The 14,800-nt window shown below is 39.7% G+C and overlaps 1 protein-coding gene and 1 pseudogene across 1 annotated transcript in view; both read right to left on the minus strand.

Annotated features, from left to right (window-relative positions):
• The window catches only part of IL34 (interleukin 34), a 44,906-nt gene that overhangs the window by 16,998 nt on the left and 13,108 nt on the right, over positions 1 to 14,800 (minus strand). The gene's annotated exons all lie outside the window — the stretch shown is intronic.
• On the minus strand, positions 2,171 to 3,621 carry LOC124511470 (dnaJ homolog subfamily C member 7-like; annotated as a pseudogene).

A 14,800-nucleotide genomic window follows, 5' to 3' on the forward strand; every position in this document is an offset into this window, starting at 1 on the left:
AAAATTAGTCAGAGAAAGACAAATATCATAAGATTCATTCATATGAGGACTTTAAGACACAAAACAGATTAACATAAGTGAAGGGAAACAAAAATAATATAAAAACAGGGAGGGGGACAAAACAGAAGAGACTCATAAACATGGAGAACAAACAGAGGGTTACTGGAGGGGTTGTGGGAGGGGGGATGGGCTAAATGGGTAAGGGGCACTAAGGAATCTACTTCTGAAACATTGTTGTACTATATACTAACTAACTTGGATGTAAAGTAAAAAAAAATTTAAGTGTATAATTCAGTGGGATTCTTTTTTTAGTAGATTCACAAAGTTGTGCAACAATCGCCCACAATCAAATCCAGAACATTTTCATTACCCCAAAAATAAACTGTATTCATTAGCAGTCACTGTGTATTTCCTGCCCTCCCCCACCCCCAGTCCCTGGGAACCACTAATCTGCTTTTTGTCTCTATGGATTTGCTTTCTCTAGACATTTTGTATTAATGGAGTCATATGGTATGTGGCCCTTTATGACTGGCTTCTTTCACTTGGTGTAATGTTTTCAGGGTTCATTCATCTTGTACCATGTGATAAACTGCATGTTGTCCCCCTAAATTCATACGTTGAAGCCCTAGCCCTGAGTGTGATGGTATTTGAGATGGGACTTCTGGGAGGTAATTAGGGTAACTGGGAGGTAGATCAGGGTTAGATGAGGTCACGAGGGTGGGGCCTCATGATGGGATTTGTACCTTTGTAAGAAGAGACACAGGGGGGACTTCAGCTCAGGTCATGAGCTTGGGCCCTGCATCGGGCTCTCTGCTGTCAGCCCAGAGCCTGCTTCAGATATTCTGTCCCCCTCTCTCTTTCTGCCCCTCCCCCACTCATTCTCTTTTCTCTCTCTGTCCCAAAATAAATAAATAAACTTAAAAAAAAGAGAGAGACACCAGAGAGTTTGCTAGCGGTTTCTGCGTGCCCCCACAGAGAAGAGATCGTGTGAGCACAAAACGAGAAGGCAACCACCTGCAACAAGGGGAGAGGCCACACCAGAAACCTCCATTCTTGGGGCACCTGGGTGGCTCATTCGGTTAAGTGTCCAACTTTGGCTCAGGTCATGATCTCATGATTCATGAGTTTGAGCCCCTAGTCAGGCTCTGTGCTGACTGACAGCGCTGAGCCTGGAGCATGCTTGGGATTCTGTGTCTCCTCTCTCTGCCCCTCTCCTGTTCCCACTCCGTGTGTGTCTCTCTCTCAAAAATAGATAAACATTAAAAAAATTTTTTGTAAAGAAATGAAGAAACCAACCATTCCAGCACACTGATCTCAGACTTCCAGAACCATGAGCAAGTACATTTCTGTTCTTTAAGCCACCCTAACTATGGCATTTTATTATGGCAGCTCAAGCAAACTAAGACATGAGATTTATCAGTACTTCATTCCTTTTTAAAAAAAATTTCAAGGTTTTATCTTTAAGTAATCTCTACACCCAACCTGGGGCTCGAACTCACAACCCCAAGATCAAGAGTTGCACATTCCACCAACTGAGCCTGCAAGGTGCCCCTCCCTTTTATTTTTCTTTTTTAAGGGCCAAAACATTTTAACCCCTTAGTTGTTTTTTCCTTTTTTAAAGAGTATTTTAATTTTATTTTATATTTTTTAATGTTTATTTATTTATTTTGAGAGAGAGAGAAAGTGCAAGTGGGGGAAGGGCAGAGAGGGGAGTGGGGAGAGAGAATCCCAAACAGGCTCCGTGCTGTAAGTGCAGAGCCCAACTCAGGGCTCGAGCTCACGAACCATAGCATGACCTGAGCCAAAAATCCAGAGTCAGACGTTTACCCAATTGAGCCATCCAGGTGCCCGAAGAGGATTTTATTTTATTATTTATTTTTTTCAAGTAGGTTCCACACCCAGTGTGGGGCTCGAACTCACAACCCTGAGATCAAGAATCGTAATCTCTACCAACTGAGCCAGCCAGGTGCCACCCCCATTTTTTTGCCTTTTTAAATAAAGTTAAACAGCCGAACAAAAATTCACAAACTGCTTCCCTGTCCAAGCCGTTCCTCCCTCCCACACCCTTTCCTTCACCTTATTCAACAGACCCAGGGTATCCACATGAGAAGAAGAAACTGTTCCAAGAACATGGAAAAGTGAAGAAGAAAGGAGGTGAATTGTGTCCACATTCAAGGTCATGCTGAGCAAGTCTGCACTCTCTGGATTTTGGATGGTTTTCTCTTGCTAGCCAAATTGAAAAAGGAAATTCCCTGGACCAGATGCTTCAAAGCTGAAGGCCCAGCACCACCAAAGAATGCCAAAGAAAATACAGTTGGCATCAAACTCACCCATATTCATGCCCTTCTCACCCAGGTCCTGTCCAATGTCACAGTGACTCTTCTTCTTGGGACCAGTGGGGACAGTAAAAGCTTCTCTGACTTCCTTGAACTTTTTCTCCTCCTCATTCTAAGCTTCGGCACTGGCTCCCCTGTGCCCATCTGCATGATGCTCCAAGGCTCATTTTTGGTAAGTTTTCTTGATCTTGTCCTCAGAGGCATTCGTGTCCACTCCCAGAATCTTGTAATAATCTTTCCTTTTCTTCACTCCAGCTGTGCATTTTTTAGGAGCTGTATTTGTTCTTATGTTTTCTCCATCTGCTGCACTTTTCCACAGTCCTGCACTGCCTCTTCATATTTTTCTGTGCCCATGTTACACTGAGCTCTTCCCATGGAGTATTTTAAGTGAGTGGCATCGAGCTTCACTGCATTTGTGCTGTCTTCTATTGCACCATCTCCTTTCCTAAGCTTGGAATGATCTGTACCCCAATTATAGTGTACAGTTCACATGCCAGCTTGTAATTTCCTTCTTTAAATGCTTTATTCCCATCCTCTTTGCTTTAAGTGCTTTGGCATTTCTGCAAGCCAGGTAGTCATTTTGATGATCAGGAGCCATCTTGGGAGCCTGTACAAAAAACTGAAGTGCCTTCTCAATACAGTCTTCATAATATAGGCAAAGACCTCATTCCTACACAGCATGCACATTGGTGGAATGTCACTGGCCACAAACTGTGCTTCTGGATAATGACCCAGCATTGCTAAATAGTATGCTTTGGTGATTTTGAAGCAATGGCAGGCGGGGAACACTCTATGCAGAAAACCACTTTCTGAAAATCCGACTTCTCAAAATCTGTTTCTGTTATTTTCTCATATTCTACGAGCATTCTTGAACTCCTGTTGTGCCTGAGAATTTTTTGATCCAGTTGCAGGACTCTCTGGAAACTGTGACATGCTGCCATGGCATTCCCTAGAGATAGGGGGCATTTGCCTTCCCACAGATGTCCCCAGGGGAAACCGTCATTCACCTTCACTGCTGTGCATCTCCAAAAGTTTCCTGGAACCCTCTGAGCATCATGAAAGTGGCTGCTCAATTCTCACTACAGCTAGAATTTTTAGGACACATATCTTTGTCCTTTGTATAATGGTTACAAGCTTCATTGTAATCTTTCCTGGTATGGTTCGCATTTCCTTTTTCCTTGAAAGACTCTGCCTCCCTCCTTACTTCATTGTGGAGCAGCTCTGGTTCTGTCACCACCATTAACACATGGCACTCCGCAGCAACACTGTCTTACCACTGAGACCATACTTCATTCCTTTTTATCGTCAAATAATATTCCATTGTATGGATACACATTTTCTCTAGTCCTTCACCAGCTGAGGGACATTTGGGTTGTTCTCATTAGGGGGCTATTGTGAATAGTCCTGCTATGAACATTTGTGTGGACATGTTTTCTCTTGGGTATATTCCCAGGAATGGGGTTGCCAGGTCATATGGTCACTCTGTGTTTGATTTTTTGAGGGAACCATTCAGTCTGTTTTCCAAAGGAGTTTTCCAAAGTGTATATCCCATCAGCAGTGAATGAGGCTCTGATTTCGCCACAGCCTTGTCAACATTTGTTACTCTTTTTTATTATACCCATCAGTGGGTGCAAAATGTGGTTTCTACTTGTATTTTCCTGATGACTACAGAGCATCTTTTCATGTGCTTAATGGCCATTTATCTTCTTTAGAAAAAAAGTCTATTGAAGTCCTTTGCCTGTTTTTAAAATAGATTATCTCTTTATTTTTTATTTTTTAAGAATTCATTTTTAAGTAATCTCCACACCTAACATGGGGCTCGAATTCAAGATGCCAAGATCAAGAGTCAGGCATCCCTACCTTTTTATTTTTGAGTTGTAAAAGCTCTTTATACATTCTGGGTTCTAGACTCTCATCAGATACATGATTTGTAACTATGTTCTCCCATTTTGTGGGTTGTCTTTTCACTTTCTTGATAGTGTCCCAGCATGCACCAAAGTTTTTAAATTTGATGAAGTCCAGTTTATCTTTTTTTTTTTCTTTTTTGATTGTCTTTGCTTTTGGTGTCCCATCTAAGAAACTGTAGCCTAATCCAAGGTCACAAAGATTTATATATGTTTCATTCTAAGAGGTTTATAGTTGTAGCTCTTACATTTAAGTCTGTGATAGATCTGGAGTTAATTTTTGTATATGATGTGAGCTAAGAGGCCAACTTCATTCTTTTTCATGTGGCCAGCTGTCCGAGCACCATTTTTTTTTACTATATGAAATTTATTGTCAAATTGGTTTCCATACAACACCCAGTGCTCATCCCAAAAGATGCCCTCTTCAATACCCATCACCCACCCTTCCCTCCCTCCCACCCCCCATCAGCCCTCAGTTTGTTCTCAGTTTTTAAGAGTCTCTTATGCTTTGGCTCTCTCCCACTCTAACCTCTCTCTTTTTTTTCCTTCCCCTCCCCCATGGGTTCCTGTTAAGTTTCTCAGGGTCCACATAAGAGTGAAAACATATGGTATCTTTCTCTGTATGGCTTATTTCACTTAGCATAACACTCTCCAGTTCCATTCACGTTGCTACAAAAGGCCCTATTTCATTCTTTCTCATTGCCACGTAGTACTCCATGGTGTATATAAACCACAATTTCTTTATCCATTCATCAGTTGATGGACATTTAGGCTCTTTCCATAATTTGGCTATTGTTCAGAGTGCTGCTATAAACATTGGGGTCCAAGTGCCCCTATGCATCAGTACTCCTGTATCCCTTGGGTAAATTCCTAGCAGTGCTACTGCTGGGTCATAGGGTAGGTCTATTTTTGATTTTTTGAGGAAACTCCACACTGTTTTCCAGAGTGGCTGCACCAGTTTGCATTCCCACCAACAGTGCAAGAGGGCTCCTGTTTCTCCACATCCTTTCCAGAATCTATAGTCTCCTGATTTGTTCATTTTGGCCACTCTGACTGGCATGAGGTGATATATGAGTGTGGTTTTGATTTGTATTTCCCTGATGAGGAGCGACGTTGAGCATCTTTTCATGTGCCTGTTGGCCATCCGGATGTCTTCTTTAGAGAAGTGTCTATTCATGTTTTTTGCCCATTTCTTCACTGGATTATTTGTTTTTCGGGTGTGAAGTTTGGTGAGCTCTTTATAGATTTTGGATACTAGCCCTTTGTCCGATATGTCATTTGCAAATATCTTTTCCCATTCCGTGGGTTGCCTTTTAGTTTTGTTGATTGTTTATTTTGCTGTGCAGAAGCTTTTTATCTTCATGAGGTCCCAAGAGTTCATTTTGCTTTTAATTCCCTTGCCTCTGGGGATGTGTCAAGTAAGAAATTGCTATGGCTGAGGTCAGAGAGGTTTTTTCCTGCTTTCTCCTCTAGGGTTTTGATGGCTTCCTGTCTCACATTCAGGTCCCTTATCCATTTTGAGTTTATTTTTGTGAATGGTGTGAGAAAGTGGTCTAGTTTCAACCTTCTGCATGTTACTGTCCAGTTCTCCCAGCACCATTCGTTAAAGAGACTGTCTTTTTTCCATTGGATATTCTTTCCTGCTTTGCCAAAGATTAGTTGGCCATACTTTTGTGGGTCTAATTCTGGGGTTTCCATTCTATTCCATTGGTCTATGTGTCTGTTTTTGTGCCAAAACCATGCTGTCTTGATGATTACAGCTTTGTAGTAGAGGCTAAAGTCTGGGATTGTGATGCCTCCCGCTTTGGTCTTCTTCAAAATTACTTTGGCTATTCGGGGCCTTTTGTTGTTCCATATGAATTTTAGGATTGCTTGTTCTAGCTTCGAGAAGAATGCTGGTGCAATTTTGATTGGGATTGCATTTAATGTGTAGATAGCTTTGGGTAGTATTGACATTTTGACAATATTTATTCTTCCAACCCATGAGCACGGAATGTTTTTCCATTTCTTTATATCTTCTTCAATTTCCTTCCTAAGCTTTGTATAGTTTTCAGCATACAGATCTTGTACATCTTTGGTTAGATTTATTCCTAGGTATTTTATGCTTCTTGGTGCAATTGTTAATGGGATCAGTTTCTTTATTTGTCTTTCTGTGGCTTCATTATTAGTGTATAAGAATGCAACTGATTTCTGTACATTGATTTTGTATCCTGCAACTTTGCTGAATTCATGTATCAGTTTTAGCAGACTTTTGGTGGAATCTATCGGATTTTCCACATATAATATCATGTCATCTGCAAAAAGTGAAAGCTTAACTTCATCTTTGCCAATTTTGATGCCTTTGATTTCCTTTTGTTGTCTGATTGCTAATGTTAGCACTTCCAACACTATGTTAAACAACAGCGGTGAGAGTGGACATCCCTGTCGTGTCCCTGGTCTCAGGGAAAAAGCTCTCAGTTTTTCCCCATTGAGGATGATGTTAGCTGTGGGCTTTTCATAAATGGCTTTTATGATGTTTAAGTATGTTCCTTCTATCCCGACTTTCTCGAGGGTTTTTATTAAGAAGGGATGCTGAATTTTGTCAAATGCTTTTTCTGCATCAATTGACAGGATCATATGGTTCTTACCTTTTCTTTTATTAATGTGATGTATCACGTTGATTGATTTGCAAATGTTGAACCAGCCCTGCAGCCCAGGAATGAGTCCCACTTGATCATGGTGAATAATTCTCTTTATATGCTGTTGAATTCGATTTGCTAGTATCTTATTGAGAATTTTTGCATCCATATTAATCAGGGATATTGGCCTGTAGTTCTCTTTTATTGGGTCTCTGTCTGGTTTAGGAATCAAAGTAATACTGGCTTCATAGAATGAGTCTGGAAGTTTTCCTTCCCTTTCTATTTTCTGGAATAGCTTGAGAAGGATAGGTATTATCTCTGCTTTAAACGTCTGGTAGAACTCCCCTGGGAAGCCATCTGGTCCTGGACTCTTATTTGTTTGGACATTTTTGATAGCTGATTCAATTTCTTCACTGGTTATGGGTCTGTTCACGCTTTCTAGCTCCTCCTGATTGAGTTTTGGAAGTGTGTGGGTGTTTAGGAATTTGTCCATTTCTTCCAGGTTTTCCAGTTTGTTGGCATATAGTTTTTCATAGTATTCCCTGATAATTGCTTGTATTTCTGAGGGATTGGTTGTAATAATTCCATTTTCATTCATGATTTTATCTATTTGGGTCATCTCCCTTTTCTTTTTGAGAAGCCTGGCTAGAGGTTTATCAATTTTGTTTATTTTTTCAAAAAAGCAACTCTTGGTTTCATTTATCTGCTCTACAGTTTTTTTAGACTCTATATTGTGTATTTCTGCTCTGATCTTTATTATTTCTCTTCTTCTGCTGGGTTTAGGCTGCCTTTGCTGTTCTGCTTCTATTTCCTTTAGGTGTGCTGTTAGATTTTGTATTTGGGATTTTTCTTGTTTCTTGAGATAGGCCTGGATTGCAATGTATTTTCCTCTCAGGACTGCCTTTGCTGCATCCCAAAGCATTTGGATTATTGTATTTTCATTTTTGATTGTTTCCATAGATTTTTTAATTTCTTCTCTAATTGCCTGGTTGACCCATTCATTCTTTACTACGGTGTTCTTTAACCTCCATGCTTTTGGAGGTTTTCCAGACTTTTTCCTTTGGTTGATTTCAAGCTTCATAGCAATGTGGTCTGAAAGTATGCATGGTATGATCTCAATTCTTGTATACTTATGAAGGGCTGTTTTGTGACCCAGTATGTGCTCTATCTTGGAGAATGTTCCATGTGCACATGAGAAGAAAGTATATTCTGTTGCTTTGGGATGCAGAGTTCTAAATATATCTGTTAAGTCCATCTGATCCAATATATCATTCAGGGCCCTTGTTTCTTTATTGACTGTGTGTCTAGATGATCTATCCATTGTTGTAAGTGGGGTGTTAAAGTCCCCTGCAATTATCACATACTTATCAATAAGGTTGCTTATGTTTGTGAGTAATTGTTTTATATATTTGGGGGCTCCCGTATTCGGCACATAGACATTTTTTTTTTAATTTTTTTTTTCAACGCTTATTTATTTTTGGGACAGAGAGAGACAGAGCATGAACGGGGGAGGGGCAGAGAGAGAGGGAGACACAGAATCAGAAACAGGCTCCAGGCTCCGAGCCATCAGCCCAGAGCCTGACGCGGGGCTCGAACTCACGGACCGCGAGATCGTGACCTGGCTGAAGTCGGACGCTTAACCGACTGCGCCACCCAGGCGCCCCAACGGCACATAGACATTTATAATTGTTAGCTCTTCCTGATGGATAGACCCTGTAATTATTATATACTGCCCTTCTTCATCTCTTGTTACAGCCTTTAATTTAAAGTCTAGTTTGCCTGATATAAGTATGGCTACTCCAGCTCTCTTTTGACTTCCAGTAGCATGGTAAATAGTTCTCCATCCCCTCACTTTCAATCTGAGGGTGTCCTCATGTCTAAAACAAGTCTCTTGTAGACAGAAAATAGATGGGTCTTGTTTTTTTTTATCCATTCTGATACCCTATGTCTTTTGGTTGGCGCACTTAGTCCAATTACATTCAGCGTTATTATAGAAAGGTATGAGTTTAGAGTCATTGTGATGTCTGTAGGTTTCATGCTTGTAGCGATGTCTCTGGTACTTTGTCTCACAGGATCCCCCTTAGGATCTCTTGTAGGGCTGGTTTAGTGGTGATGAATTCCTTCAGTTTTTGTTTGTTTGGGAAGACCTTTATCTCTCCTTCTATTCTAAATGACAGATTTGCTGGATAAAGGATTCTCAGCTCCATATTTTTGCTGTTCATCACATTGAAGATTTCCTGCCATTCCTTTCTGGCCTGCCAAGTTTCAGTAGAGAGATCCGTCACGAGTTTTACCGGTCTCCCTTTATACGTTAGAGCACGTTTATCCCTAGCTGCTTTCAGAATTTTCTCTTTATCCTTGTATTTTGCCAGTTTCACTATGATATGTTGTGCAGAAGATTGATTCAAGTTACGTCTGAAGGGAATTCTCTGTGCCTCTTGGATTTCAATGCCTTTTTCCTTCCCCAGATCAGGGAAGTTCTCAGCTATTATTTCTTCAAGTACACCTTCAGCACCTTTCCCTCTCTCTTCCTCCTCTGGAATACCAATTACACGTAGATTATTTCTCTTTAGTGCATCACTTAGTTCTCTAATTCTCCCTTCATACTCCTGGATTTTTTTTCTCTCTCTTTTTCTCAGCTTCCTCTTTTTCCATAATTTTATCTTCTAATTCACCTATTCTCTCCTCTGCCTCTTCAATCTGAGCTGTGGTTGTCTCCATTTTATTTTGCAGCTCATTTATAGCATTTTTTAGCTCCTCCTGGTTGTTCCTTAGTCCCTTGATCTCTGTAGCAATATATTCTCTGCTGTCCTCTATACTGTTTTCAAGCCCAGCGATTAATTTTATGACTACTATTCTAAATTCACTTTCTGTTATATTGTTTAAATCCAGTTCATTAGCTGCCGTTATTTCCTGGAGATTCTTTTGAGGGGAATTCTTCCATTTCGTCATTTTGGATAGTCCCTGGAGTGGTGCGGAACTGTAGGGCACTTCCCCTGTGCTGTCTTGAATAACTTGCGTTGGTGGGCGAGGACCATTTTTTTTTTTTAAATGACCATTATTCCTTCACTGGCTGGCATCCTCAGCAAAACTCAGTTGACCATAGATCTAGATGTCCATCTACGTCTATGTCAGTACCACGCTAGCTTGATTTCTGTAGGTCTGTAGATTTGTAGCAAGTTCTGAACTCTTAAGATTTTTTAATCTCTAAAAGTTTACTTTTCCTTTTTGTTGTTGCTGAAGCAATGGGGTCAATGTCCTATAGACTTACCACATTCTGGATATGGCTGATTGCATCCTTGGAATGTCATTCAACATATTTATCTCTGCATACCTCAATATTCAAAAAGCTTTATTGGGTTTGAGTATAATTTTCACAGGACATATTGCCCTCCAGCAGGAGGCACAAAATGTTTTCTCATCTCAGTGAGCTAATGTCGTGTTCTTTCTCCATGATTCATCTATTACAAAGTTCTCTATCAGCCTTTTACCTTTCATCAAACAGTGAAGATTCTAGCTCTCATCAGTGTTCCATTAGTCAATCCAGGTGGTGCCTCGATGCTTGTATCTTTCCTTCTACGTTTATATTAACGTGATCCTCCTAGAATGGAGAACCTTCCCTCCCCATCTATTTTCTTATCTCAAAGTTTGGTCTGTATGGAAAACTCAGGATAAAAGTCTGATTCTTTCCTTTGACTTACCTACCAGTTTTCAGAATGAGTTCTTTCCTAGAATCCTCCAAAGGTAATTAATGATGATTTTTCAGTATCATTTTAAATTTATTAATTTTTTATTTACATATTTCAACCCATTAAAGTTACTTTTAAGTCAGGTTTATTGAGGAATAATTGACACACACTAAAGTTCATCCTCTTTAAGTGTACAGTTGGATGAGTTTTAATAACTATATACACCAACACATTATTTTAAGATCTGGAACATTTCTATCACCCCAAAAACTTCCCTTGTATCCCTTTGCAGCCAATCCCCTGCCCCACCCTACACTTCTGGCAATCATTTATCCAAATGCTGTCCCTAGTAAGGTTTCTCCCAAAAAATATTATATAAACAGAATTATATAGTATGGTGCCATTTCTGTTGTGTCGTCTTTCATTTAGTAAATGTGTTGGGGATTCAACACATTGCTGAGTGTAGCAGCGGTCTGTTCCTTTTATTACTGAGTAGTAATCCTATTTATTCCACAGTTTGTTTATCCATTTCTGAGTTGACAGACATTTGTGTTGTTTCCAGGTTTTTGCAAGTATGAATAAAGCTATATACATTGGCATCCAGATGGTCCTTCAGTGGACATATATTTTTATTTTTGTTAGGGAAATACCTAGGAGTGTGTCACTAGGTCATATGATAGCTGGAGATTAAACAATAAGAAATTGTCAAGCTGTTTTCCAAAGTGGCTTTTGTTATTCTTCTTGATGTTCAAATTATTTCATCATTAGGCTAGTGGGAGCTCCTTCCAGTAAGGTCCTGTCCTACTGACAGGGCTCCAGGAGTCTTCAATAACTTCCTTGCTTTCAAGTATGACTGAGATTCCAGCCTCATCTTGGACATTTCTGCCTTAGACTAGAAATCAGCTACGTTTCCAAGGAACTCTTTTAGCGGGGACTGGTACTTAGAAACCACACCCTGAATACCAGGAGTGCTTATGACTACCTGATTCAGTGTCTATAGGCTTTTCAGGTGGACAGACCTAGGCAGTTAAAGTTTTTAAGAAACAGAAAAATAAATCATTAACTTATAGCTAAGTCATTAGAATTATAAGGGTTTTTTTTTAACTTCTTCTTTGAATTATTTGCATTTCTTTTGTCTTGTGCTGAAAATCTTGTTTCTTAATGAGACTTAAAATGATTACTTGTTTTATCCTTCTATATGGATAGTAGTTTCAAAATGGTAACACTGATATTATAATTTTTTAAGCGTTTATTTTGGTTTTTTAACACTTTTTAAATATTTATTTATTTTTGAGATAGAGCACAAATGGGGAAGGGACAGAAAGAGAGGAGGGCATAGAATCTGAGGCAGGCTCCAGGCTCTGAGCTGTCAGCACAGAGCCCAACACAGGGCTCAAACTCACAAGCTATGAGATCATGACCTGAGCTGAAGTCGGGTGCTTAACCGACTGAACCACTCAGGCACCCTAAATGTTTATTTATTTTTGAAAGAGAGAGACGGAGTGCGAGCAGGGGAGGGGCAGAGAGAGAGGGAGACACAGAATCTGAAGCAGGCTTCAGGCTCTGAGCTATCAGCACAGAGCCTGATGCAGGGCTCAAACCCACGAACCATGAGATCATGCATGACCTGAGCCTAAGTCAGACGCTTAACCCACTAAGCCACCCAGGTGCCCCTAACACTGATATTGTAACTTAATAAGACAAGTCCATGCTACCTTGAGATCATAAAAGCCATATATGAATGACCCAACACTAATATCATCCTCAATGGGGAAAAACTGAGAGCTTTCCCCCTAAGGTCAGGAACAAGACAGGGATGTCCACTCTTGCTACTGTTATTCAACATATTGGAAGTCTTAGCCTCTGCAATCAGACAACACAAAGAAATAAAAGGCATCCAAATCGACCAGGAGGAGGTCAAACTTTCACTGTTCGCAGATGACATGATACTCTATATGGAAAACCCAAAATATTCCACCAAAAAACTGCTACAATTGATTCATGAATTCAGCAAAGTGGCAGGATATAAAATCAACGCACAGAAATCGGTTGCATTCCTATACACCAACAATGAAGCAACACAAAGAGAAATCAAGGAATCGATCCCATTTATAGTTGCACCAAAAACCGTAAAATACCTAGGAATAAATATAACCAAAGAGGTGAAAAATCTATACACTGAAAACTACAGAAAACTTATGAAAGAAATTGAAGAAGACACAAAAAAATGGAAAAAGATTCCATGCTCCTGGATAGGAAGAACAAATACTGTTAAAATGTAGATACTACCCAAAGCAATCTACATATTCAATGCAATCCCTATCAAAATAACACCAGCATTCTTCACAGAGCTAGAACTAACAATCCTAAAGTTTGTATGGAACCAGAAAAGACCCCGAATAGCCAGAAAAAGAAAACCAAAGCAGGAGGCATCATAATCCTGGACTTCAAGCTATACCACAAAAGCTGTAATCATCAAGACAGTATGGTACTGGCACAAGAACAGACACTCAGATCAATGGAACAGAATAGCCCAGAAATGGACCCACAAATATGTGGCCAACTAATCTGTGACAAAGCAGGAAAGAATATCCGATGGAAAAAAGACAGTCTCTTCAGCAAGTGGTGCTGGGAAAACTGGACAGCGACATGCAGAAGAATTAACCTGGACCACTTTCTTACACCACACACAAAAATAAACTCAAAATGGATGAAAGACCTCAATGTAAGATAGGAAGCCATCAAACTCCTCGAGGAGAAAGCAGGCAAAAACCTCTTTGATCTTGGCCACAGCAACTTCTTACTCAACACGTCTCTGGAGGCAAGGGAAATGAAAGCAAAAATGAACTACTGGGACCTCATCAAAATAAAAAGCTTCTGCACAGTGAAGGAAACAATCAGCAAAACTAAAAGGCAACCGACAGAATGGGAGAAGGTATTTGCAAACGACATATCAGATAAAGAGTTAGTATCCAACATCTATGAAGAACTTACCAAACTCAACACCCAAAAAACAAACAACCAGTGAAGAAATGGGCAAAAGACATGAAGAGTCACTTCTCCAAAGAAGACATCCGGATGGCCAACCGACAGATGAAAATGCTCAACATCACTCATCATCAGAGAAATACAAACCAAAACCACAATGAGATACCACGTCACACCTGTCAGAATGGCTAACATTTACAACTCAGGCAACAACAGATGTTGGCGAGGATGCAAAGAAAGAGGATCTCTTTTGCACTGCTGGTGGAAATGCAAACCGGTGCAGCCACTCTGGAAAACAGGATGGCTTTTACTAAAAATACTAAAAATACTCAAAATACTAAAATACTAAAAATACTCAAAATACTAAATATAGAACTACCCTACAACCCAGCAATTGCAGTACTAGGCATTTATCCACGGGATACAGGTGTTTCGAAGGGACATGTTTCAAAGGGACACGTGCACCCCTATGTTTATAGCAGCACTATCAACAATAGCCAAAGTATGGAAAGAGCCCAAATGTCCACCGATGGATGAATGGATAAAGAAGATGCGGTATATATATATACATACATACATACACACACACACAATGGAGTATTACTCGGCAATCAAAAAGAATGAAATCTTGCCATTTCCAACTACATGGATGGAACTGGAGGGTATTATGCTAAGTGAAATTAGTCAGAGAAAGACAAAAAACATAAGACTTCACTCATATGAGGACTTTAAGAGACAAAATAGATGAACATAAGGGAAGGGAAATAAAAATAATATAAAAATAGGGAGGGGGACAAAACAGAAGAGACTCATAAATACAGAGAACAAACAGAGGGTTACTGGAGTTGTTGTGGGAGGGGGGATGGGCTAAATGGGTAAGGGGCACTAAGGAATCTACTCCTGAAATCATTGTTGCACTATATGCTAATTTGGATGCAAATTTTAAAAAATAAAAAATAAAATTTAAAAAATAAAAAAAAAAGACAAGTCCATGCAGTTTAAGATTCTTTCTATTTTCTTCTATCTTTAGTTATCTCCCCAATGGAACTGTTAGTGAAAGAACCATGCATTTCCATGTGTTTGTTATTTTTAGGGATTTAATTTTTTTTTCATTTTAATTATGTAAAACACATAATTGCTAAATACAGACTATAAAAAGTATGTTCAGAAAGTTCTAGCTTCCAGTCCCTATCTTTCTCCCACATTATTTCTCTCTCCCTTGAGATAAAACATTTTTATTAGCTTTATCCTTAAACTTTTTATAT

This window comes from Lynx rufus, unplaced genomic scaffold (genome assembly GCF_022079265.1).
Source record: "Lynx rufus isolate CCGP_SWC_20201006 ecotype Redwood Valley unplaced genomic scaffold, mLynRuf1.p SCAF_16, whole genome shotgun sequence".
NCBI lineage: Eukaryota > Metazoa > Chordata > Mammalia > Carnivora > Felidae > Lynx > Lynx rufus.